Consider the following 24,301-nt stretch of genomic DNA (forward strand, 5'->3'; position numbering starts at 1 on the left):
TTAATATTATCGCCAAGACAGTGGATACCTTTTGATGGAGTACTAAAATGATATGCTATATTTGAGGGAAAATCTAAATAGAGAAGATAGGAAGACAAAATTTTGTTTCTGAGACTGATGGGAGGTGATGAGGTTCTAAACTGGTGATATTTAGTTTTCTATTTTCTTGTCATATCACCTTCTCTTATTCTATCTTGCCCAGAAGGAGGATATCCAGGATGAGTGTTGAGGATTATGGGATTGTAAGAGAGCCCCCACCTCCTCCATTATGTGTCAAATTTTTTTGCTTAAGTGCATATGGCAAAACATACCACCATGAAAATATCTAGTGCTCATGACTAAGTGAAGTTTTCCTTGAACCTAATCACCTTGAATAATTGAGGACTGACTGTATTAAGAAAAGATATCCTACCTCCAGTATGGATTCCTCATATTAATATTTGATTTAATATTCTGTTTTCTTTTTTTTTATTTCTTGAATTAGCCGTCAAAACGTATTTCTAAATAGACTTAGTCTAATTTATCAGACTCTCAAAAACAGTCTTGGTTTAAATGTTGCTTATTTGAGAGTTTAGATGTGATACATTATTATTATTTTGTTGCATATTTAAGCATTTTTAAAAGATTATTAAGAAAAAGAAGCTGTATTTCCATATTAGATAGCATTATTTTTTGAGGTGTGTTGTGGGTATATGGAATGAAAAATATTACAAATCTATTATTTCACATGGAATTACACAATGCCTGGAGGCTATGTTTGCTCTGATTCTTTATGTCTAATCTTATCTTTTTCCAAAATCTTTCCTTTTAAAAATGAAAACCTAGAAAGGTCAGCTAACAAAATTTTTCTTTTGTAGTGATAAATTAATAACAGATTAATACACTCATGCACTCATACACTCATACATAAAAATCTGTACATTTTTCACATCATCCTAGTAGTTTTTTTATTTTAATGTGTTTTTGTCTATCACACAAGAATATTAGAAAAAGGTACAATTAAATGAGATATATTCCATGAAGAGTGAGTCTGAGGCTTTGAGTCTGAAACTCTCATAGAAGTTAGGTACATTTAAAGCTACTCTGTTGTAAGATGAGTTAATATTAAAAAGGATCAGATTTCTGTTGGTATTTCAAATCACTTGAAAAAGGCTGAACACACATAAAGAAAAAAATATAATCAGTTTCTCTTTTTATTTAGGGCCTTAGAGACAGCTACAGTAGATGTGCTTTGATTATATTAGATGGCGATATTATGTGTGCATTTATTTAGAGGAACTTGGTTTTTTCCATCTGAAAATAGCAATTTAAGAGAAAGTAGTGGGACACCCGGGTGGCTCAAGTCGTTTAAGCGTCTGACTGCGGCTCAGGTCATGATCTCACTGCTTGTCGGTTTGAGCCCGGTGTTGGGCTCTGTGCTGACAGTTTGGAGTTTGGAACCTGCTGCAGATGCTGTGTCTCCTCTCTCTCTGCCCCTCTCTTGCTCGCGCTCTTTCTCTTTCAAAAGTAAAGAAACATTTAAAAGGAGAGAGAAACTAGTTTCTGGTGTTCGTTGATCTTTATTTTGTAGCATATAAAAAGTCTGTTCAATTTTATTTTGAACATAACATTTGATTATAGTTTTCAAAAGAAGATTGCTGACTTCTGGTACCAAATTAGTACACTTTGTAGGTGTTTTGGACAGTTTTTACCGTGATACATCCCTTTAGCTTTAATGAGCATTACTGATGCCCTAGTGTTAAAAATGGAGATCACATATTTTAAGATCATACAGGAAATATTCCATCTAATTCTTTCTACAAAGAAGTTGTCCATGAATTATGTTGACTGTATAACTAAAATAATTAGAAGTTGTTATATATAAAGTGTTCAGGTATTTGTGGAATCTGTGTGGTAGCTGTTGTGATTACTGCTGTTGCTTCTTTTCTAGCAATTTCCCAGTCCCTATTGTATTCTTCAACGAAATATTTCTAAGATAAAGTGTGAGGAATAACACTAAAGGTGCACTGTTCCTGCACCTGAAATTCCTGAAATTGTTCCTGAAATTGCTACAATGGACAATTTGTACTCCTACTTCCATCTTGAGTGTGACTCTACTATGGCCCACCTTCAAGGCATGTTTCCTCAGTGCACATTAACATCCCAGGGATGATAAGCAAGGCTCTGGAGTCAGACTCCCTGCTTGGGTCTTGAGCTCTCCATTCACCAGTTACGTAATCTCTCTGTGCCTTTGTTTCCTCATCTATAAAATAGGGATAATGGGAGTAAGTACCTTGCTCATTTAGTTGTTGTGAGTATTAAATGAGTTGTGGCCTGGAAGTACTTAAAGAAGCACTTATACATACTAAGAATTCAACTACTTAGCTCTTATTATACATTCCTAAGATGCCATCTATGGTGTCCTGTTTGTATTGGATCTTCGAAACTCTCTAACTCCATAGTCAGAATCAAATTGACATTATTTTAGGATGAAATAAATGTAAATGTGCATGAAAACTTTTTGGAGATTTAGGATGTAACACCCATCTAGAACAGTGTTGGCACACAGGAGGTACTCCGTAAATATTAAAAGAATTAATGAATTAAAAAATTAAAAATATTATACCCATATAATGGTGATGTCATTCTTAAAATTCCTGACTAAATACTCAAATCAAAGCCATTCAATTCTTAGATTTAGGAGAGATCATTTAATTCGAATCTGTGTTAATGAGGTATGAAAAACAAAGATGGTGATGATGAGGATATTAATAACAGCAAATATATACTTGGCATTTACTGTGAGTGAAATACTATTCTAAACACTTTATATGTATATAGATTAATTCATTTGATCTTTACAGCAACCTATAAGATAGGTACTACTGTTATCCCCATTGAATAGATGAAGAACTTAAGTCTGAGAGTTTATAAATAACCAGGATTCAAACCCAGGAAGTTTGGCTTCAGAATCTATGCTCTTAACTCTTTGTGATAAACAAGCTATAATTTCATTACAGTTATTTAGTCCAACCTTGTTTTCCCTACTTAATGTTCATCAAAACAACCATACAGTACCAAAAGTGCTAATCACTGCCTGTCCCTCCCTCTTTCTGCTCTCCCGCACAAGTCTAAAGCACTGGTACTCAAACTGGGCTGCACAATTGAATTACCTGGGGAGGCTCCCAGTACTTTTGATGCTTAGGTCTTAGAGATTCTGGCTTAATTGGTGCACGCTGGATATCAGAATTTTTAAAAGCTCTCCTGGTGATTCTAATATACTCAGCACAGTTTTAGTCCATTTGTCTAAACGAAAATGAAATTGGTGTGAGCCCTAGAGCACTCCTGAGGGGTTAGGACATGAAAATAGTAGGCTCTGGATCCTTGAGCATCCAGGAGTTGAAATTCAAGCCAGTTTGCATTGTTTCTTGTTGAGAATTGTTTCCTTTGCATGCAAGAAATACTGGTTGGAAATACCAGGTGATAGTGGATTCAGAATTCACCCAGGGATTAAATTGTATATATTATTCTTTTAATTTGTTATTTTTAAAAAATCAAGTAGGTTGGTTTAGCATCCGACTCTTGATTTTGGCTCAGGTCATCATCTCACCGTTCTTGAGATCAAGCCCTGTGCCGGCCTCCGCACTGACAGCATGAAGCCTGCTTGGGATTCTCTCTGCCCTGTGCACACGCACTCTCTCTGTCTCTCTCTGTCACTCTCAGAATAAATGCACATTTTTTTTTTTTAATCAAGTAAGTTTTAGCATTGTTATAGTCTTGGGGCCCTACATGGCTATTGAAAATTTGGAGAAGCAAAATGGCTACAAGCAGGAATAGGGTAGTGCCTTCCTTTAGGGTTACCGGTTTATTGCTCCAATGAGAAGAGTAGCCTGACTTTACTAAACTGTTTAGGAAAATTGGTATTTATTTCAAATGTTTATGGTTTATCATCTCAGAAGATTAATGCCAAATCCTCAAAAATGTAGTGACGAGCGATGACTCATTTTAGCTCATGTCAAAACAATGCGCTTTTGTAATTTGCCTGTCTCTGGGGAAGCTATTAAACACTAAACAAAATGCCTCAGAATGAAATTGATTGAGTGTTTTAAATTATGTACTTTTGCTTGGCTATTAGCCAGAAGTTCTTTGGGAAAACTCACTACACATCAAGACCTGTGAATTGTGCTGACAATGATACTACATAGTTTATGCTGCTTCAGTACCAGCGGTGTGTATTGTAAAGTTAAATAGTCAAACAAAGCTCAGTCTTTTTGATAAACAATTTGTGTTAACTCTACTCTCCGCCAAGTGATTTTTTCTTTGTTCAACTCTGGACAGGATATAGCTAATGGAAAAGATATTTTTGTCTGCATTATCTTGTTGATAAATAGCACAGATTCCAACAAGCTAAAGAATAGTTATTATATAAATGTATTTTAAGATTTATACATTTGTTTCCTTGTAAGCACAACCATATATCTTGTTCCCAGTAGAGCTCACCATAGTGTTTTGCATGTAGCAGATACACAAACTTTGTGTGTTATTGATAATAATGATACCAACAAATAAAACATAAACAGTAGCGTATAATTCCCTATGGTCTGTCAGTACTGTATGAAGTCTTTTAAAAATCAGTGTTGGGGTGCCTGGGCAATTTCGGTTCAAGTCATGATCTCATGGTCCATGGGTTCGAGCCCTGCATCTATGCTAACAGTACAGAACCTGCTACAGGTCCTCTGTCTCCCTCTCTCTCTCTGCTCCTCCCCTGCTAATGCGTGTGCACACGCTCTCTCTCTTTCTGTCTCAAAAATAAGCATTTTCAAAAGCTCAACTACATTTTATTTTTCAGGAACAAAATACTTAAATGACTGGCTTGCTTTCAGTAACTTCCTAAGTAATGAGGGTATTTACAATGTTAGGCTATATATATATATTTTAGATTGGATATTGTTAAGAAACACCTTTATCAGTATAATGAACTCTTAGTAGTAGTAACCAAAACATTCATAGTACCATCTGACGCTTTTTGAGTAGGCAGGTGGGGACATGGTCTCCTGGCAACCAAAAGTATGGGACCGCTTAAGACCATTTGTATCACATCTGGGAAAGAATAGGTGCTCAGTAAATACTTGTTGAATTGATGTTCTACTCATACTCATCTCTTATTCTGTAAGAATCAATTTCTTCAGATGCGGTTCCATGAAAGAACATGGAAAAAGGTAATGAAAATTAAATGACTTCAGAGTGATTCTGTAACATGGTGATAGATATCATCCCTAATGAAGTTATCCTGATACATAAGTATCTAGCTTTCAGCCTGTTTTGAGATGGAAAATGGTGTGAAGAATGGTAATTCAAGTTGGATTTGAAAACTATAGTTCAGGGGTATCTGGGTGACATAATTGGTTAAGCATCCAATTCTTGATCTCTGCTCAGGTCATGATTTCATGGTTCATGAGACTGCGCCTGGCATCAGTCTGCTTGGGGTTCTCTCTCTCCCTCTCTCTCTCTGCCCCTCCCCTATTTGCATGCACACTCTCAAAATAAAAAAATAAACCTAAAAATTCTTTCTAAAAAAAATAATATATAGGATAAACTGGTCAAACTGCTGCATTCTGTTTATCTTCCTGCCCATATCTAGCTCTTGCCATTAAGCATGTTATTTATCTTCCCCAGCCTCAGCTCCTTCATCTGTTAAGTGCTGCTAATAGTAGGACCTATTTTGTAGTGATGTTATGAAAATTAAGGATTAGGTGAAAAGCACTTAAAATAGTAGCTGGCATGGGGCGCCTGGGTGGCTCAGTCGGTTGAGCGTCCGACTTCGGCTCAGGTCATGATCTCACAGTCTGTGGGTTCGAGCCCCGTGTCGGGCTCTGTGCTGACAGCTCAGAGCCTGGAGCCTGTTTCCAATCCTGTGTCTCCCTCTCTCTCTGCCCCTCCCCCAAGTCTCACTTTGTCTCACTCTGTCTCTCAAAAATAAATAAATATTTTAAAAAAATAAATAAATAAAATAAAATAGTAGCTGGCATATAGTAAACACTCGTGTGTGTGTGTGTGTGTGTGTGTGTGTGTGTGTGTATTTACACATGTGCATGTTTTAAAGCATTTGATATATTGTTTGGGTGGGCCATAAAAGAAATAGGTTTAGAAGAATTTGATAGACTTATGGAAGAAATCCAAAATTGGCTATGAAGGGTAACTTATCTTTTAGGGTTTCATCTTCATAGGCCCCAGCATGGCTTCCTTGGCTGCCACTCTCAGGGACAGGGACCCTGGTTTGATTGGATCAGTGACCTGACCCAAAAAAGTATTTGTTTCTGTTTTTACTAAGATGCTTCACACAGAAAACTATGCAATGCTGCTTTCTTATTTCCCAGGCTGAAACAATGAAATGATAAAACTATAGTCCCCTGCTGCTTCATTTGCTTGTACTAATTTGTCCTAAATGAAAAACTCTTCATTTGGTAATAGAAAAGGATGACTTCAAGTAATAGAAACAAGCCCAAGCTAATTAAGTTAAGCAAGATCTTCAGCCAGGAAAAGTAACTACTGAGATATGCATCTTGTTTTTCTAAGCAAATGCTCCTACTTTAGAATCTGAGTGGGCCTTAATTCATTTACCTTGTTTGAATTGCCCACTTTTCATACAACCACTTTACATTTCTGGCAGCAGTGAGTGTGCTGAATGTTTTTGTTATTGTTGCTCTTAGTGATAAGTGTGTCGTTTTTATTCTCACTATAAACAAAGGTCTGTAAGGACCATAGACTAGATTGTTTCACCATTGCAATGTGGTTATTTTGTTATTTCCATCATTTGCTAGTATTTTGTTCCTAATCTTGGAGTAGATCTTTCAGTAGTGACAGAGAAAAACTGCTTTGCAATCAAATATTTATAACTACTTTAAGTAGTAGAACCTGCCTAGTAAAAATGTATTCTGTTTCTATATCAGGGCAGTTTTTTTTGGCATTGTTTTTTCAATGAACAAATTAAAATAGAATCTTTAAAAAGATATTTAACATGCTCCTTTAAAATAGGATATCCCATTAACATGAGGTCAAAGAGCCTCCCAAACATTATTTTTTGTTAGTTTGACATCTTTCTGTTACAACCTTGGAAGCCTAAAGGTTTTTCTTACTTTTCTTTTGCATTTTTTTTTTTCTGTCTTTATGGCTGCTCATTGCTTCTCAGTCAACCTGAAATTCAGGCTTATTTTAAGTCCCATCACTGTCTGTAATGACTACCTCCTCCTTGCCTCCCATGCCCACTTGTCTTCTTTGGAACTTGGTAGTACTCATCCTCTTGTTATTCTAGTGTCCTCTGTCTCAGTTGGCTCATTTCCCTCCATTTCATTGTTTCTACAAGTGACCACCCTCTCTCTTCCCTCTCAGTCTCTGACAAGCTTCTTGGAAGAATACTATCATACTCAGTACTCACCACCCTCTTTGGATCCTTGAAATCTGGTTTCATCACCTGCCATTCTGATGGAATTGTTACTTTCAGAGGTCATTGGTGACTTCATCATCAGATCCAACAGGCTATATTCTATTATACTTCATCCTTTAGCTTCCTCTGTGACTTCATTATCCCACTTAACACAGCTACCTGCTTACTCACCCCTTGAAATTTTCTCTTTGGTTTCCAAGACACTGAACTCTCCCAAATTCTTTTTCTATATCGTATTCTGCTTCTTTTCTAATTTCCTTGATAGCTTATTCTCCTTTTCTCATTCTCTAAATGCAAACCTTTGCCCAGACAATCCAGCCCTTTGCTTTCTATACTACTTCCTCCTTGGCACTCTAATCTATTCCTACAGTTTCAACTTTCCTCTCTACGCTACAATTCCACATCTTTATCGTTAGCCACTGCTTGTCTGACTTCTCTCTAGCCTGTGCAGTTACTTCTAGATGTCTCACCATTTTCTCAAGCACAGCATTCCAAAGCTGCCTCTCCCAGTCTTTTAATTGCTGTTATTAGGACCAATCTTCTTGTCACCCAGACTTTTAAGAGTTATTATTTTTTAAGAGTTATTATTTTAACCACTCTGACTGGCGTGAGGTGATATCTGAGTGTGGTTTTGATTTGTATTTCCCTGATGAGGAGTGACGTTGAGCATCCTTTCATGTGCCTGTTGGCCATCCAGATGTGTTCTTTAGAGAAGTGTCTATTCATGTTTTCTGCCCATTTCTTCACTGGGTTATTTGTTTTTCGGGTGTGGAGTTTGGGAGGGGAGGGCGGGTGATGGGTATTGAGGAGGGCACCTTTTGGGATGAGCACTGGGTGTTGTATGGAAACCAATTTGACAATAAACTTCATATATTGAAAAAACAAAACAAAAAAAAAGAGTTATTATTTTAAGACTTATTGAGTCCGGTCGTTTATACCTTTTGCATCTTCAGATTGTGTAACATATCTCATTTTACAGCTTCTAAGCATTATCTTTCCATTTTTCTCTTTTATTGAGATATAATTTATATTTAGTAATGTGCACAAACATTAAGTATACACATAGATGAGTTTTTACATAGGTATATACCTGTGTAAACTCTATCCAGACCAGAATATAGAATGTGTCCAACTTCTCAGCAGACTTCCTGTGTGCCACCTTCCAATTGGTAACTACTTTCTTCCCAGGAGGCAACTACCATTTTGACCTCTATTACCATAGATTAATTATGTCTGTTTTGAACTTCATCTGAATGGATTCTCATATTAATGGAAATTCAACTTCAGATAAATGGAATTTTATATTGCTATCAGAAATATAGGCAAGTTCCACTTGGTCCACTTACTCATCAACACCTGATATTCTCCTCTTAGTTTTAGCCCTTTTGGTAGGGTTGTAGTGGTATCTCATTATAGTTTTAATTTGCTTTTGTCTGATGATTAATAAATAATATTGAACTTTCTTTTCAGATGCTTATTTGGATATCCTCTTTCATGAAATATCTCTTAATTCTTTTCCTTTTTTATATTGGACTGTCAGTCATTTTTTTTTAATTGATTTAGAGTTCTTTATATATCCTGAGTGTCAGTCTTTTGTTGGTTATACATATGCAGATATCTTCTCCATATCTGTGGCTTGCCTTTTCATCTGATTATCGTTGTATTTTTGATTAACAGAAGTTATTAATTTTAATAAGGTACAGTTTATTAATCTTTCATGCTTGTTGCTTTTTCTATCCTTTTCAAGAAATCTTTACCTTCTTCAAGATTATGAAGATAAACTAAAGCTTGGAGAGGTTAAGTGGTTGGCACTAAGGTTGTGGCAGGCTGTTGGTTGTCTTTAAAATGTCAATTGGCTCTTTCTTCCTGGACATATATGGCTGTTCAGCCAGTCATTTCTAGCTTGCCCTGTATTGGGAAGTGGCTATGTTGAGTTTGGATTGGATCAATGGAATATAAATAGAAGAGATGGTAATCTTCAACTTGAAAGCAAGATACCTTTCATGTATTTTACCCTTCCCTCCACCCTCTTCACCACCAACTGCCCCCTAGTGTACTGTAACATACACATAATAGGGTTGCAGCTCTGATCATGTAGATGAATACAACATTCTGGATGGTCCCTTGGAACAGAACTCATTTACATTTATTTAAATAATACTTAAAATTATTTCAATAAAAAGGTAGCTCAGATGCTACCTTTTCCTTCAAGCTATTCCTGATCCCCTAATTAGTATTCACCTTTTTTTCCCACTGCCTGAATGTTTTCTGCCCCTGAAGACAGGGAACATTTTTTGGTCTACTGCTTTGCACATGATAGGTACTGGGTAAGCATTTTGAAATAAATTAATAATAAATTAATAAATAAACTAGATGATAAGTTAATTTTTCAGAAGCTTAAACTGCATTTTTAATATTAAGAACTGTTGATCTAGTCATGCGTGAATGTAGCTTGAGAAGTTCTATTTCCACATTGGTTCTGTGCCTTCTCTGCAGTGAGGTTCTGACTAAGCAGTTCTGAATCAGCAGATTTACTGTGCTGTATCACTTTCATCTTCTGTAACACAGCTCATGCACCTGGGTATCTTGGTCCTAATTGCTGACATAGTGTGACCATGACCTCATTTGACCTTTCAACACACAGGTCCTTTTGACTGCTATATAGTGAGAAGAGGCTCACATGGAAAAAGCGATGCTGTTTTCTATTTGAAGCAAATGATTTGACTTAGACAACTATGTGACAACTGGCCTTACTCGGGTTCTCTTGGCATCTTAAAAGAACATTTGAACCATATTTGAGATGCCGTTGTGTTCCTACCTTCAAATGCTACATTTGGAGATTCTGATTCAGTATGTTTGGGATTGGGGCCAGAAATCTGCATTTTTAAATAGTTCCCTGGCAACTCTAATGATAACTTACTTAATTTGGGAAATCAGTGGAGAAGTATCAAGAGCTCAGATTCAAGAGTCCTAATTCTTCTCTATAGTTACTATCAATAACTTTGGGAAAGTTACATAGTATCTTCAAGGTTCGGTTTGATTATCTGAATATTATGCGGACCGTAACAGTACCTACTTTAAAAGAATGTCATGAGAATTAAATGAGATCATCCATTTGATATGCTTAGTACAGTGTTCTATAGTAAACATTCAGGTAAAATGGTAAAACATTCAGGTAACTATCATTGCTAATATTATTATTACTAATTATCAAATTCTCTATAAGAGATCTTTCTTTGTATTGTTTTTGTTTAGAATGTACAAAATAGAATCTACTGTCTCTACAAAGAAAGGATTCATGTTGTGTGTGGGTGTGTGTGATCGTTCTCTTAATGAGTTCTTTGTTTTAGGTGTTTAATTAAAATTCTGTGTGGGATTACTCTGACCCCACTTCCTTTTCCTTAATAATTTACCGAGTAGCCATTATATGCTTTTTTTTTTTTTTTTTCATTTGAGGAACTGTTACTCCGTGTTTGTACCTGTGAGTGCTGGGAGGGTATTACAAAGAGGTGCTTACCTGAAATGTTAAGAACTGAATGTTCTATTGCAGCATTTCTCAAACAATTAGATAGTTAAAATGTCATAATTTAGGGACTGGAATTGAGACTGTGGGTAAGACAAATGCTGAGAACCACCTTTCAAGTTCTGGTCTCTTATTAAAATTTTTTTGTGTGCTTCAGTGTCAGAGAATGGAACTGAGGTAATCTGAGCTAGGATTTGGTGGTGCTACCAACAAAGTAAACTGAGTTTTGATGTGTGTTGTGTTTCATGTATTCAAGGAAGAGTGATGTGGAATCCTTGGGGCAGGAGGGAGGAACTGGGAATAGGGAGAGTCATGGTATCCCAAAGGTTTTAGAGCCACTCCCTTGTACCTCAGTTATTTGTTATGAATTTACTCCAAAAGGTAACAGTAAATAATGAAAAGTTAAATTTTGGAGCAGAAATACTCTTTCATGACAGGGGCAAGATTTCTTTTAGGTAAAGCAGAAACTCTTTAAAAACTGTCTAACAGGCCCAGAGAATGGGTGGATTCCCTTGAAGAGTCTTCTTTGCATAAAGAAGTAATACTATCACTAAGAATAGGGTGTCAAAAAAAGACCTTTGCCTCCATGTGTTGTATGCCTTTCATCTGCATGGATTGAAAAGTCCATAATACTGTAAATTTTAGTTAGCTCTTATAATAACTTATAGCTGCTATCAGTTCTACTTAATTTGAATAACTCTGACTTGTACTTTGCCACAATTTGATTATATTTGCATTCCACTGACTATTGAATTCTCAAATTGCTTAGAAAGTAGGGGATGAGAGTCAATGGTCTACAAGTTTAACACTTCAGTGAGCCCTTCACAGTCAGAGTTCATTTATCTTTATCAACAAAGAGCTGTCCTCATCTGACCGGAATGGATGAGAAATTTCAGTTCTTAGGGCAAGAAGAGTATTTAGAGCTGAAATTTCAATTAGAAATAAGGTTGACTAGTTAAGGGCTTCATTTTGGGGTCAGGTTACCCTCTTTGCTCTTTCAGGTATTAGACATTCTTAGTTATTCAGAACTCATGGAGTTCTTACATAGAGTTGGTTTACATATAATTTCTACTCTTTGACTCATATGAACCTAAATCTTCTCTAAAAACCTGTATGGATTTCAGAGGCTTAGAGAGGATTAAAAAGGTATAAAATTTTAAATAACTTCATCCAGTGAGCATGTTTACCTAAATGTGTCATCAAACTTCTCAGTTTTCTGGTTAGAAAACCGGTTTGGGACAGGCTGACTCACACTGTGGACTGATAGAATGCAAACACATTCAGAATTCTCCTGGCGAGACTAATGCAACAAAAACAGAGTTCTGTGAGCTTTTAGAGGTGAAGTGTTTCATTTCTCTAATAAATCTTCCTATCACTGAGAGCTTTCAAAATAAACACATGTCTTCACAGTTGTTAGGTACTGTGAGGTGGCATAGGCCTACTACTATATCCAATACCCTGTGCCACTGTCAGTCAGTTGACTTTGAACTTAGGTCTTCTTCCCTAATTTGTCTATTTACTTTTTTATTGAAGTATAATTAACATACAATGTTATATTAGTTTCAGGTGTACAACATAGTGTTTTAACTTTTGTATACATTGCAAAATGGTAACTTTAATAAATCTAGTTACCGCCCATCACAGTACAAAGTTAATACAATATTATTGGCCATATTCCTTCATGCTGTATATTACATATGCATGATGTACTTACTTTATAACTGGGAGTTCATACTTCTTGATCCCCGTCATCCATTTACCCTCCAATCCTTGACCGTCAGTCTGTTCTCTATATCTATGACTCTGTGTTTTGTTTTGTTTGTTTCGTGTTTTGGATTCCACATGTAAATGGACTCAAGTGGTATTGGTCTTTCTCTGTCTGACTTACTTCACTTAGCATAATACCCTCAAGGTCCATCCATGTCGTCACAAATGGCACCCCTTCCAACTCTTAAAGGAAATAATTGTTAAAGATAATCTGGGAAATATTGGTAATTAGCCCTTGGGTTGATAAAGGTAATGCTCTACAATTCTAGATATTATCCCCATATGTAAATAAACATTTTATTGGGTTTGCATTTCACTTTTGATCCTTAGATCTCAAATTCTTTGCCCAAATAGTTATTCACATTCTTTTCAATTAGCCCTTGTGCAAGGAAGGTAGATAGCAAGAATATTTCTGCCCATTTTGAAGATTAAAACATCAGTATAGAACTCAAGCTATTTTTTTATCAATTTGCTCAGTACATTTGAAGGCAAATTCCAAAGATGTCCAAAGAGAGTGATATTCTCTAAGCCTATGATACTCTGAAAGTAAAGTTTGCTGAGTAGCTCTTTTCAAGGACAAAGGGATGGAGATTGGAATGTCTTGGCAGAGTTGAGAGTACAGTCAAAATAAATAGACACTCCTGTTCCTTTCTCTTTTCCAGTTAGTTATATCTCATTGCCATTTGTTCCCATGTTGCTGTAATTACCTAATTTTAGGCCAGGCAAAAGAGATTAGGTAGCATATTGCACACCCACACCTCCTTTTCTGGGATTTAGGATGGAATGAGTTTTTCCATTTACTCTAGCCAAATGAACACATACTTGTACAATCCCATTTTGCTATGAAGTAAGTCTTTATCAGGAAATTGTACTTCTGTAGGTCTTATCCCCTATGGTGTTTTGCTTATAATAGTAGTTTTCTGGTTGTTGTTGTTGTTATTGCTATTTATTATTATTATTATTATTATTATTATTATTATTATTATGCTTTTTCCAAATTTGACTCCAGACACACACCTAACACACTGCTTTGTGTATGCTATAGGTGCTCTGACAAATTCCCGATGGCAAGTTGTGATCTTTCTGCACAACACATTTCTCTTGGGCTCAAGATAAAGAGGAAGCCTGGGGTAGTGGCACACAGTCTGCACAGTCTAGCCCTAACCTACTCATCCTCGACAGGGACTTAATTCTACAAACTTGTCTTTTCATTCCTTTGTACTTATGCGTGCAATTTTCTGCCTAGAATAAACTTTCCCCTCTTCTCTGCCTGTTAAGAGTGTTACTCAGCCATCAAGCTAAAGCCCCCCTAGGGCTGGGATGCCTTCCCATTCCCTCCATGAAGAACTAATCAATCCATCTATGGGATCTGTGAGCACTCTGTATATGCTTCAGTTGCAGCCACATTTAATTGCCTCATGCTACTACTGTTTTCTACTGGGGCCTCAAAGACATGATCTGCATGTTATTCTTCCCCCCCCCCCCCCCCACCGTTCTAAGTGTCATGCATAGTGTTAGGTTAAATGGATGTTAGTGAGTGAATTAATGGATGACAGATAACCCCTTTTTTCTTTTTTCTCATCTAGAACAAAAATACTCTTTCTCCTCCCCCCCCCCCCCCCCGACAGATAATCATTTGCCTTTGATCATTTCCCCTTGGGATATACCCAGATGCCTATTTCTAAGTCTCTATCCTTTGCTTCCTGAGTATCAGCTGGCATTAAAGGATCTTCCTTTATAAAGTTTTAAGAAAATAGCTAACCTATATCTCATGAGAAACATCCATTATCATTAATAGTTTTATCTTTCTTATGGCTGAACAAACTGAAAGGATACAACTTGACAGAGATTGTGTTGAATCTCTAGATCAATTTGGCAGATATTATTACCATTTGTACAATATTAAGTGTTTTGGTCCATAAACATGGGATGTCTTGCCATTTATTAGGTCTTCTTTAATTTCTGTCAACGTTGTTTTGTAGGTTCCAAAGTGCAAGTCTTAAGCTTCTTTCGTTTAATTTATTCCCAAGTGTTTTTTTTCTTTTTGCTGCTATTATAAATGGAATTGTTTCTTTTTTTTTTTTTTAATGTTTTTATTTATTTTTGAAAGAGAGAGAGAGAGAGAGAGCAAGCTGGGGAGGGGCAGAGAGAGAGAGGGAGACAGAATCTGAAGCAGGCTCCAGGCTCTGAGCTGTCAGCACAGAGCTCAATGCGGGGCTTGAACTCAGGAACCATGAGATCATGACCTAAGCCGAAGTCGGACGCTTAACCGACTGAGCCACCCAGGCACCCCAGTGGAATTGTTTTCTTAATTTAATTTTTTGTTTGCTCATTGCTACTGTATAGAAATACCAATGATTTTGGTATATTGATCTTGTATACTGCAGCTATGCTGAGCTTATTTATTAGTTTTAGTAGATTTCTTAGGATCCAGTTATTATCGTTAGTATTATCATTGTATTAGTTTAATTTCCAAAGCAAAAGATATGTGGAGATTGTTTATCTTTCCTAAAAGGCAAAACATTGATTTTATTTTGTAGGATTGTACGTTAGCTATTTTATCTGTGCCTGGATCAAAGTTTTGTGATGATTTCATGTGCTACTTTAAATATTTATATCTTCTATCTTAATTTGATATTTTGAAGACAAACTTTATTTCATCTATTAACTACATTAGCATATCAAAATTACTATCTGTTGAGATCTATAGTCTTACTATAAAATTTAGAGTAGTTTAGAAAAGAAAAAAGTTATCTATATAATTTTCTCTGAAAGAAAAAAGTGGCCGTAGATGGACAGTAACTGGCAAGTTCATAATAATATACCTTTTATTTTGCTTTATTTCTGATTCTCTAGAAAATATTTGGTGGCAATATGGAGTTCATGGATGATGTCTTGTTCACCTCAATGGCAGTACCCTGTCCAAAATAAGCATCATCCCTTGTTTGGGGAAACATAAAGAAAGCATATGTCCTCTTTGCTTTTAGAATTGTGCTACTTTGATTCCTCAGGGGTCATTTTGTTCACTTCATCAAGTGACTGCTGCAGATAAGTATAAATTTCATTTGAACTGCAGGAACTGCTGCTCTTGGATCAAATCCCTGCTTCTGCTGCTTTTACAGCCCTGTTCTGCTAAGAGATCTGCAGGCCTCTGAGGAAGGTGCTAACAAGTACATGGGTGGGATCTATAAACCTGACTCTGGAAGTGTCTCAGTGCTGTCCGCCTCCTCCCATCGTCACTACAGTCTTCTGTGATGTCTTCAGGGTCTGCATAAAGACTTCCTTCCTTACGGGTTTTCGTTCCTCATTATGCAAAGAGCAAAAAACATAAAGTTACCAATGGCTAACTTATTTCTGAAAGAAAATTGGAATTAAGAGTCATCTGAAGTCATTGAGAGCCAATTCCCTGACAAAGTTTAATATTTAGATAAAAAAAAAAAAATAAAAAAAAATATATATATATATATGTAATCTAAAGCCTAAAGCCTATAAATGGGGCCTGGCTAAATGAACTGCATCTATAAAATGAAATAGTATGCAGCCACTTAAAAAAAAGGTAGAAGAATATAGTATGGTCTCTTTCATGAATTGCTGATGTAGGCTTACAATGATTTTTTTAGAAAAATGCACAGGAAGCTGTTAACTGTGGATTACTTTGGGGAGTAGGAAGTGAAATGAAAGGAAAGTTTTAATTTTCATTTTATACTTTTCTGTTCATTTAAATTTTCTGTTTTCAAGTGTTATTATTTGTTCACTTATTTTTTTTTAGTTATTTCAAACACTTATATAAAAGGAGAGATCATAGGATAATAAACCCCCATGTGTTCCTCATGCAGCTTCAATAATTATCAACTCTTAGCCAGTCTTGTTTCTTCTGTACCACCCTGCTGAAGGGTAGCAGAATATACCACTCCAAAATATTGCCTCTTTGGCATAAGGATTATTTTGAGTTAATTATTTTGAGAAACAGCAGATGCAGAAGTTCTGAAAATAAGAGTAGAGTTAACCTTTTGTAAGAGAAATTTACATTTATGGAGGAACTCTATTTGTAAGGGTATCTCCCTCTCAGTACCAGCAAGAGAAGGATGAGTAAATCACAAGAGAATCTTATCAGTGGAGAAGGCTCCAACTTCTGGTAACTTCCCATAACTAGCTGCCCCTCCCCCATCCCACCTGTCTTTCTTTTTTAGCTGATGATGGTATTTAAGGTGCTAGCTTAAGTCCTCTTGCAGAGTTACTCATTTTCCCTGGGTATTTCCCATGTATATACATGAGGTATACATGTTAATAAACTTCAGTTTTGTTTTTCTCTTTTTAATCTATCTTTCATTACAGGGGTCTCAGCCAAGAACGCAGAAGGATAGAGGGGAAATTACTTTTTCCTCCCCTTCATTATGCTCCCCACTACATACACTATTCTGAAGCAAATTCCAAACATTCTATCATTTCTTTTAAAAATATTTTCAGACTATATTTCTGAAAGATAAGGATTTTTTAAAATATACATCACAACACCATTAATACATATGAGAAGTAATTCCTTCATATTGTGAAATATTACAGTGTTCACATTTTCCTGTTTTTCTCCACCCCTTTCTATAGTGTCTTCAAATCAAGATTCAAATAAGATCTTGCATTGCACTTTATGGAAATGCCTAAATTTCTTTTAACTTAGAAATTTCCCCTTGGTATTTTACCCTTGCACATTATTCACATTATTTATTAATGGAACTAGGTCACTTCTTACATGGAATTCTCACAGTATTGATTTTGCTGGTTACATCCCTGTGTTGTCATTTTATTGTGTTTTTATATATATATATATATATTTACATACATTTGTATATATATATTTGATTTTGAAGAAATTTAATGTTTCTGTACTCATTCAGTAATGTAGAAAAGGTGGAAGGAAGTTCATATCTTTGGATCAATATAAAAACATTTAGAAGCACAAAGAAGAATAACATTTCTATTCTTGCCATCAAAGAGTAAGGGACCTTTAGGGAGAGGTCTCCACTAAAACCAACAGCTCCTTTGAAGTCCCTATAGCTGCTACTACCAATTACAGTGCTCATGTTAGTGACTATGCTTGAAGAGAGTTATACATTTACTTATCCTGTAAATACCAACTGGGCATTCTCTGTGAGGTGCTAGGGCTACAGAGATAAACAAAACAAGGTGTGTCTGCTCTTGTGGAGCTTACATACAAGTGTGTGAGTGTGGAAGAGAAGTGGGGAAGAGAAGACAAACAAGAAGCCATGATAAACAGGCTTGTTCATCTCGTCTGCACTTCCTAGTATTGTGTCCAGTGCTTATCCTCTTATTCAGTACACATCTTCTGTTACAGGGTCCAAAGAATATCTGTCCTCTTTGCTCGTCACACATATCCTGTTCTTCAGAGCTGGACTTCACCAGTCTGGCTTCTCCACTTCTGGATCAGCTATGTTGTAGGGCCTGTTTCCTCTTTACTGGTGATACTGAAATGATTATTCTGACTAGATGGACTTGCCCCTCACAGGTTTTCAAAATCTCCACCATTCCCTATTGCAAAGGTCCAGCCTGCTCCTCTCATTTACCTTACCCTGCTGGCCCCTGAAGGCATTTGAGGTTGAAGGCTGCCCCTGCCTTGCCCTTTTATGTTTCAGATATATTTTAGATGAAAATAATTATTAGTGAATGTAGCATCTATAAGGAAGTCTGAATGGGCTACCATCAATTTAATAAAAGCAGAATTTGAGCATTATTTCTGAAATATTTTGGAGTAAGGATTCATCTGAATTATCTGTTTGTATGTTTGTACTTCCCTCACATCCTCATCTTTGATATATATCTGAAGCACAAAGAAACTTACTAACTTTTTTTGGATCCTTTGCATGGTTCGGTGGGTTATGAGGACTAAGCCATGGTGCAAGAGAAGTTTGTTATGAAACCACAAATCTCCTTGGATTCCTGAGGTTTCTTTCTGGAGCTGAAAGTGGGAACTAAGTGACTGTGCTACATGTTTCCCTAACAAACACAATAAAATCTGTCTGAAAAAATACAGGCCTATTTAAAGGAGACAGGGAAGCATGTTTCAGGATTAAACTCTTCCAGTTTAGAATTCAGTTCCTGCCATCCAGAGGTTTTTTGGGATGAAGTTTTATCTGATTTGCTCTGCTTTGTTATTATTGAGGCATGACTCAACACACATGAACATTAAGGAGTGATTTTTTTTTCTTCTAACATTTTTGTTATTCTGTGCCTCTTACTTTGTTTATTGATAAAAATTTTAGCCTTCAAAGCAGTGGTGAGAATAAGCCACTGAATTCTTCTGCATGAAGAAGCCACGGGAGTTCTCCATCTGTGTCTCCGCAAATAAACACATAAAAAGACCATTCATTTAATCTAAATCTGTCCTAACAGCTCAGTGCAATCATGTTTGAGAGTATGGCTATAGAACAACTGGTATGTTCTTGAGGAGATGTTTAGCTTGAGTTTTGATTAGTCAACAAATCTATTTAGAAAAGGAGTAATTTGACATAAAGCAAATGACAGATGTGCTCCACAGGGAAATGTTTGTTTTCTTTTTAATTACCATTTATATTGAGTGCTCACTGTTGACACCACTGGTAAATATTCAATTTTGAGATCTCTGATATCTTTGAAGGATATGTTCACTAACTAGTGTTGTGGCAGCCACATGTGATTCTCTTTTTCCTGTATTTTTCCTTTAGTATATGTATTCCAGTGTTTATTATGGCATCACATGCCTTGAATGTCATTGTTACTCAAAACAAAACAAAACAAAACAAAAAATGCATGATATAAAGTGACAAAAGTGTAAATTGGAAATTACTTATTTTTAAGAAAACACATACTCATCCTCCTAAATTCTGCTAACGTGTTTGTTCTGAAACATCTTCTGAAGATACACAAATGACCAGTTCTCCAGGCATCTCAGATATTTTAAGCTGCTACTGGGAAATTCATTGAAATAAATGGGAAAATTCTGTGGGCATAAATGTATGTGCACGATAAATAGGAAACGTGAGGAAGTGAGAATTGACAAGTAGAAATTGAGTTAGATTAGAAAAATTGGTTTGAAATTCTCACACACTCCAACAAATCAACTGAATTTTTAGAGGCAGAATTTGACAAAGTGAATTTTAGATTCTGCGGTGTTAAATCAAAATTGTCAGGACCATATAAGGCACGTGCTGTAAGTGTAATAAACTATTGTTGAATCTGTCATGTGGTGAGAAAGGTGAGCTAGCATCCTGGATTTGGACTCTAATTGGTATGGGATTGTATGGAGAGAGGAGGGTTCAGAACTTTTAGAGAAGAAACAGAAGCAGTCTTTGGAAGATCAATGATGCTAGAATCTGAATTTGATAGGGAAGAGGAAATATAGTGAAATTACATTGACAACAGCAAAATACTCTTTCAAGAAAATGTTAGGATTATGTTTTTAATGATATGTTAGATTTTTTTTTTCTTCAGAAATAACACATCTCTAAAATAAAAGCCCAACCCAAGTCAGTGGGAAAGTCTGAATCATGTTACTAACATCCACTTTACATACTTTTTAACATCATATCATGTTTAAAATGAGGTCAGATTCAAGATTAGTCCCAGGCAAAATTATAAACTAAGAAATGGGTACTTTCCTTCATTGCTAGTAATAGTATAAATAATCTATTTGTAGAGCACAAATTAGCTACAGTTTTTAAAATCCTTAAACGGTTCATAACTTTTGACCCACATGTAAGGATTTATTATTCTAAGGCTACAATTACGAAGGTGTAAGAATTAATTGGAGTATGAGGCTGCTCATCATAGTGTTCCTTATATTAGTGAAAAAGTGGAAGGGATCTAAATGCCCACAATAGGGAATTTGTTAAATAAATTATATCTGTATGATACATTAGAATTCATACTCTTAAAAATTATGGTACAGAGGAGGAGTTGGTGATTTAGGAGAATGTTCGTGATGTTTTTCTGAGTGAATAGAAATAGGATACAAAAACTGTACAAAGTACAAATTGAGAAAGTTAAAATCCCCTTTTAGGATCATTTCTTTCACTTCTCCATGCTCTGGACCCTACAGGAGGAACTGTGAACAAAACAAAACAAATGTAGGCCCCCTAATGTGATAGTGGAAATATCTGATTTTTCACAATCATTTTAGGCCAAAAGGTGTGATTAGTGTGGAGATCTTATGACATTGGCAGACCAGAGGAGCCATGGAATCTTGCAGGGCACTTAAAAACTGCCATGTTGTATGATTCTTAATTTTGCATACGTGGTAGGCTGTGCTCTTTATAATAACTGTTGCATTAATGTTTCTGTTTTTTCTAAGTAAAATGATTTCCAAAAGGGGGAAATAGGTCTCCATGGTTTAAAAGAAAAAAAAAAAATCATTGAGCACTATAGTGCTCAGCTCAGTGTTACATTGTTAGATCATTAGGACGTTTAGCAATACCCCTACTCTGAAGGAAATAAGATATAACCAGCCCTAGAGAATGATCCTCCTTTGTGCCTTCTCTATATTCTCTGTTGTCATCATACCTGCAACACATTGCACTTGTTTTCATATCTGTCTCTCCTATACTGAAGGGTATGCCCCCTTGAAAGCTCCTGTTCATCATCACATCCTTACCACCCAGTACAGGGTCTAATTAAATGCCTTCCTGGCAATCCAAAAAATGCCCAGTGTGGCACTGAGTATATAAATAAAATACTTTAAAGAAAGGCAAATCTGAAGAAATATGCTAATGCTTACTGAGTGCTTCTTGTGTGTTAGACACCATACTTAACACTTTATATGCATTTTATAGTTTAGCAATTGCAAGGACCTCTGAGATCCGTATCATTTTTCAATGGATGGTGAAACAGATTAAATAGATTAAGTACTTTGTTCAAGGTCAAATAGCTAGTGAGAAGACGGGACCATGGCTCAGATTTGTTATCCTAACTCCAGAGTCTATATTTTTTTTAACTCCTAATACCTTTTTTGTGCAGTGATGTTTACTTCTAATTTACTCATGATCTATGCCAGGCATCTGCATCCTCATAGCTGGCCAAAACTCTTTGGCTTTATCCTCTCATGAGAGAATAATACACTTGCCTGGAAAATTTACCTGCAAGTTGCAAATTCAAGATACAGTTTCATTCTAATGTTCCACCTTACTTTCCATTTATGAGGCAAAACTTCTATTTTGACATGGTGTAATGACTCTTCTTTCTCTTTGTATTTTATAGTCAGATGGAACAGAAGTTTAAGGTTGCCACATTCAGTCTTTGGCTTCCTGTTCTAAAGGGCTCTTAAACTAGTAGCTGTAAGCCAGGAGGATGTGTTTATCCAGTGCTTACTGTAAGTCCTCCATTCTCCTAGGGCTGTGCTGGCTGTTAGATAATTATAGTCCTTAGTATTCTTTTTGTCTGACCTTCCATATTGTTGCAACAGTAATGTCAGTACCACAGAATGAACCCTTGAATCTTCTTTGAATCATTTACAGATTATTTGTGAGTGTCTTGTCTTTTGAACTATATTATTATTATGTCTTAAATTTCTTCTGGAACTCCCACAACACCAACCATAAAACTCGAGTATATAGTAATGATTCTAGGGAGGACAGCACCAAATATGTTATCAGGAGAGCTAGCTTCTGGTCTGGCACCACTACTATTTAGCAGCAAGATTTTGTGCTTTCTTAGCTAGGACTCAATGGGCCTCACTTTTCTCAATTCAAAAATCAGAAGGTTGGTCTTGATAAGTCTTTTCTAGCTTAAATTCGGGATTCAGAGACCTTTGTAGGTTTTTTTTGCAGTTATTTGATTGATCAATTCTTTGTAGCAGCATTCACAGGAATAGAAAGGTCATAAATTGACCTGGATTTACAAAGATGATGCTAAGTTCAGTTTTGAATATGTGACATTTGAGAAGTGATAGGGTGTACCTACATATAGATATCCTTTAAGAATGGAAATACATGGGTGGCTGGTTGGTTCAGCTGGTTGAGCATCTGACTTCAGCTCAGGTCATGATCTTACAGTTCACGGGTTTGAGCCCCACTTCAGGCTCTGTGCTGGCAACTCAGAGCCTGGAGCTTGCTTTGGATTCTGTGTCTCCCTCTCTCTCTCTGCTCCTCCCAGCTCATGCTCTGTCTCTCTTTCTCTCTGTCTCTCTTTCTCTCTCTCTCAAAAATAAATAAGCATTAAAATTTTTTTTTAAAAAGAATGGAAATACAGAGTGGGATTTGAAGTTGATAGAAGTACTATCATTCTCACTGACCTCTTTCGATAGTGTGACAGTCATAGACTTAAGGTACAAAATACTTATAACAGTCACATAACCACAGATTTTTAGATCTGAAAGAGACATACATATCATATGGCCTGTCCTGTTTGTCCTATGTACAAGTTGGAGAAATGGAATTTGCCCAGACTTACATAGTAGTTACAGATCTAGTCTGCAGACCAGAGTCCCCTATCTCCAGGTTCCTGGTTCATCCCTTACTGTGTTTGTTAAGTTTCTACTTTGACTGCTTTTTAACATCTGAATATTCTTTTGTGAGCAAAATTCACTAATCATTATATGTCCAAGTACACACCCAACATTATTTGTTAAAATTTGGTGTAACTTTCTGGGAAAGAAAAGCAATCAAAATACAGTGTCATTACTGTATCTGAATTTTGATCTCTGTAATGAAATGGTGTTCTATGAAAAACACTGAATTGTGCAGTTAAAAGGTATAATTTTGTGGCATATATTGAGAGCTAAGTTATGGTATACAGTCCTAAATTGTTTTTGGTACCTTCATGAGGTAATTAATCTCGCATCCTTACCTACCCAGATCCTGTGTTAGGTCTGGTGTATATGAACAGTAGGCTGATCACATTGTGATTTTCTATAGAGTTATGATACCGAAATAAATGTTTGTGTCGGGTCTCCATTTTATTCTGACAAAAGAACTGGTTACCCATGACAAAGGTCAAATGGAGATCTGGCATCTGTTTCACTACTTGCAAGACATAGTCTCAAGAATATGTAATACATATAACTCCTTGCCAGAAAACTGAAAGGAAATGATTGCATTTGAGTACAATGTATTCTGCAACAATACTTTAGTGTGCATGAAATTTAAAACTGCTGGCTTTCTAAATATGATTTTTTAAAAGTAGATTTAGTTTATTTATTTTTTAAAACATACCCATTGTGTCATACTTTATGGGATAGTCTTAAAAGGCGAGATTTAAGACCAAAGAAACTAAAAAACCTAATGGCAATGATTGCAAGATATTGAATTTTCCAGTAAAGTACTCTAGTGTAATGTGTTTGTTGGTTTCTCCTGAATGTTCTGTTTTCATGAGCATTTCATGTTATTATGTCATTTTATCATAATGGTGCCTTTTTTCCCTACCCATCATGATCTCATAGTGCCTTAGAATCATCAGTATCAAGTCTTAAAGTCTTCAATAGTGTCTCGGTTTTATACATACACAAATTAGTCAGGGTTTTATTTTTATTTTATTTTTTTTTTTAAATGTTTATTTTTATTTATTTTTTTTTTATTTTTATTTTTTTAATATATGAAATTTACTGT

At 35.9% G+C, this 24,301-nt stretch overlaps 2 protein-coding genes and 1 long non-coding RNA gene across 3 annotated transcripts in view; 1 reads left to right on the top strand and 2 right to left on the bottom strand.

Annotated features, from left to right (window-relative positions):
* CMSS1 (cms1 ribosomal small subunit homolog) overlaps positions 1-24,301 on the top strand; it is a 380,113-nt gene that overhangs the window by 81,479 nt on the left and 274,333 nt on the right. The gene's annotated exons all lie outside the window — the stretch shown is intronic.
* The window catches only part of FILIP1L (filamin A interacting protein 1 like), a 115,925-nt gene that overhangs the window by 75,549 nt on the left and 16,075 nt on the right, over positions 1-24,301 (bottom strand). The gene's annotated exons all lie outside the window — the stretch shown is intronic.
* On the bottom strand, positions 1,111-7,948 carry LOC125921754 (uncharacterized). Its single transcript, XR_007457483.1, has 3 exons — positions 7,415-7,948; positions 2,108-2,242; positions 1,111-1,497 (listed from the first exon to the last, which is right to left on the bottom strand). It is a non-coding gene; the product is annotated as an uncharacterized LOC125921754 (long non-coding RNA).

This window comes from Panthera uncia, chromosome C2, assembly GCF_023721935.1.
Source record: "Panthera uncia isolate 11264 chromosome C2, Puncia_PCG_1.0, whole genome shotgun sequence".
NCBI classification, from domain to species: Eukaryota; Metazoa; Chordata; class Mammalia; order Carnivora; family Felidae; genus Panthera; species Panthera uncia.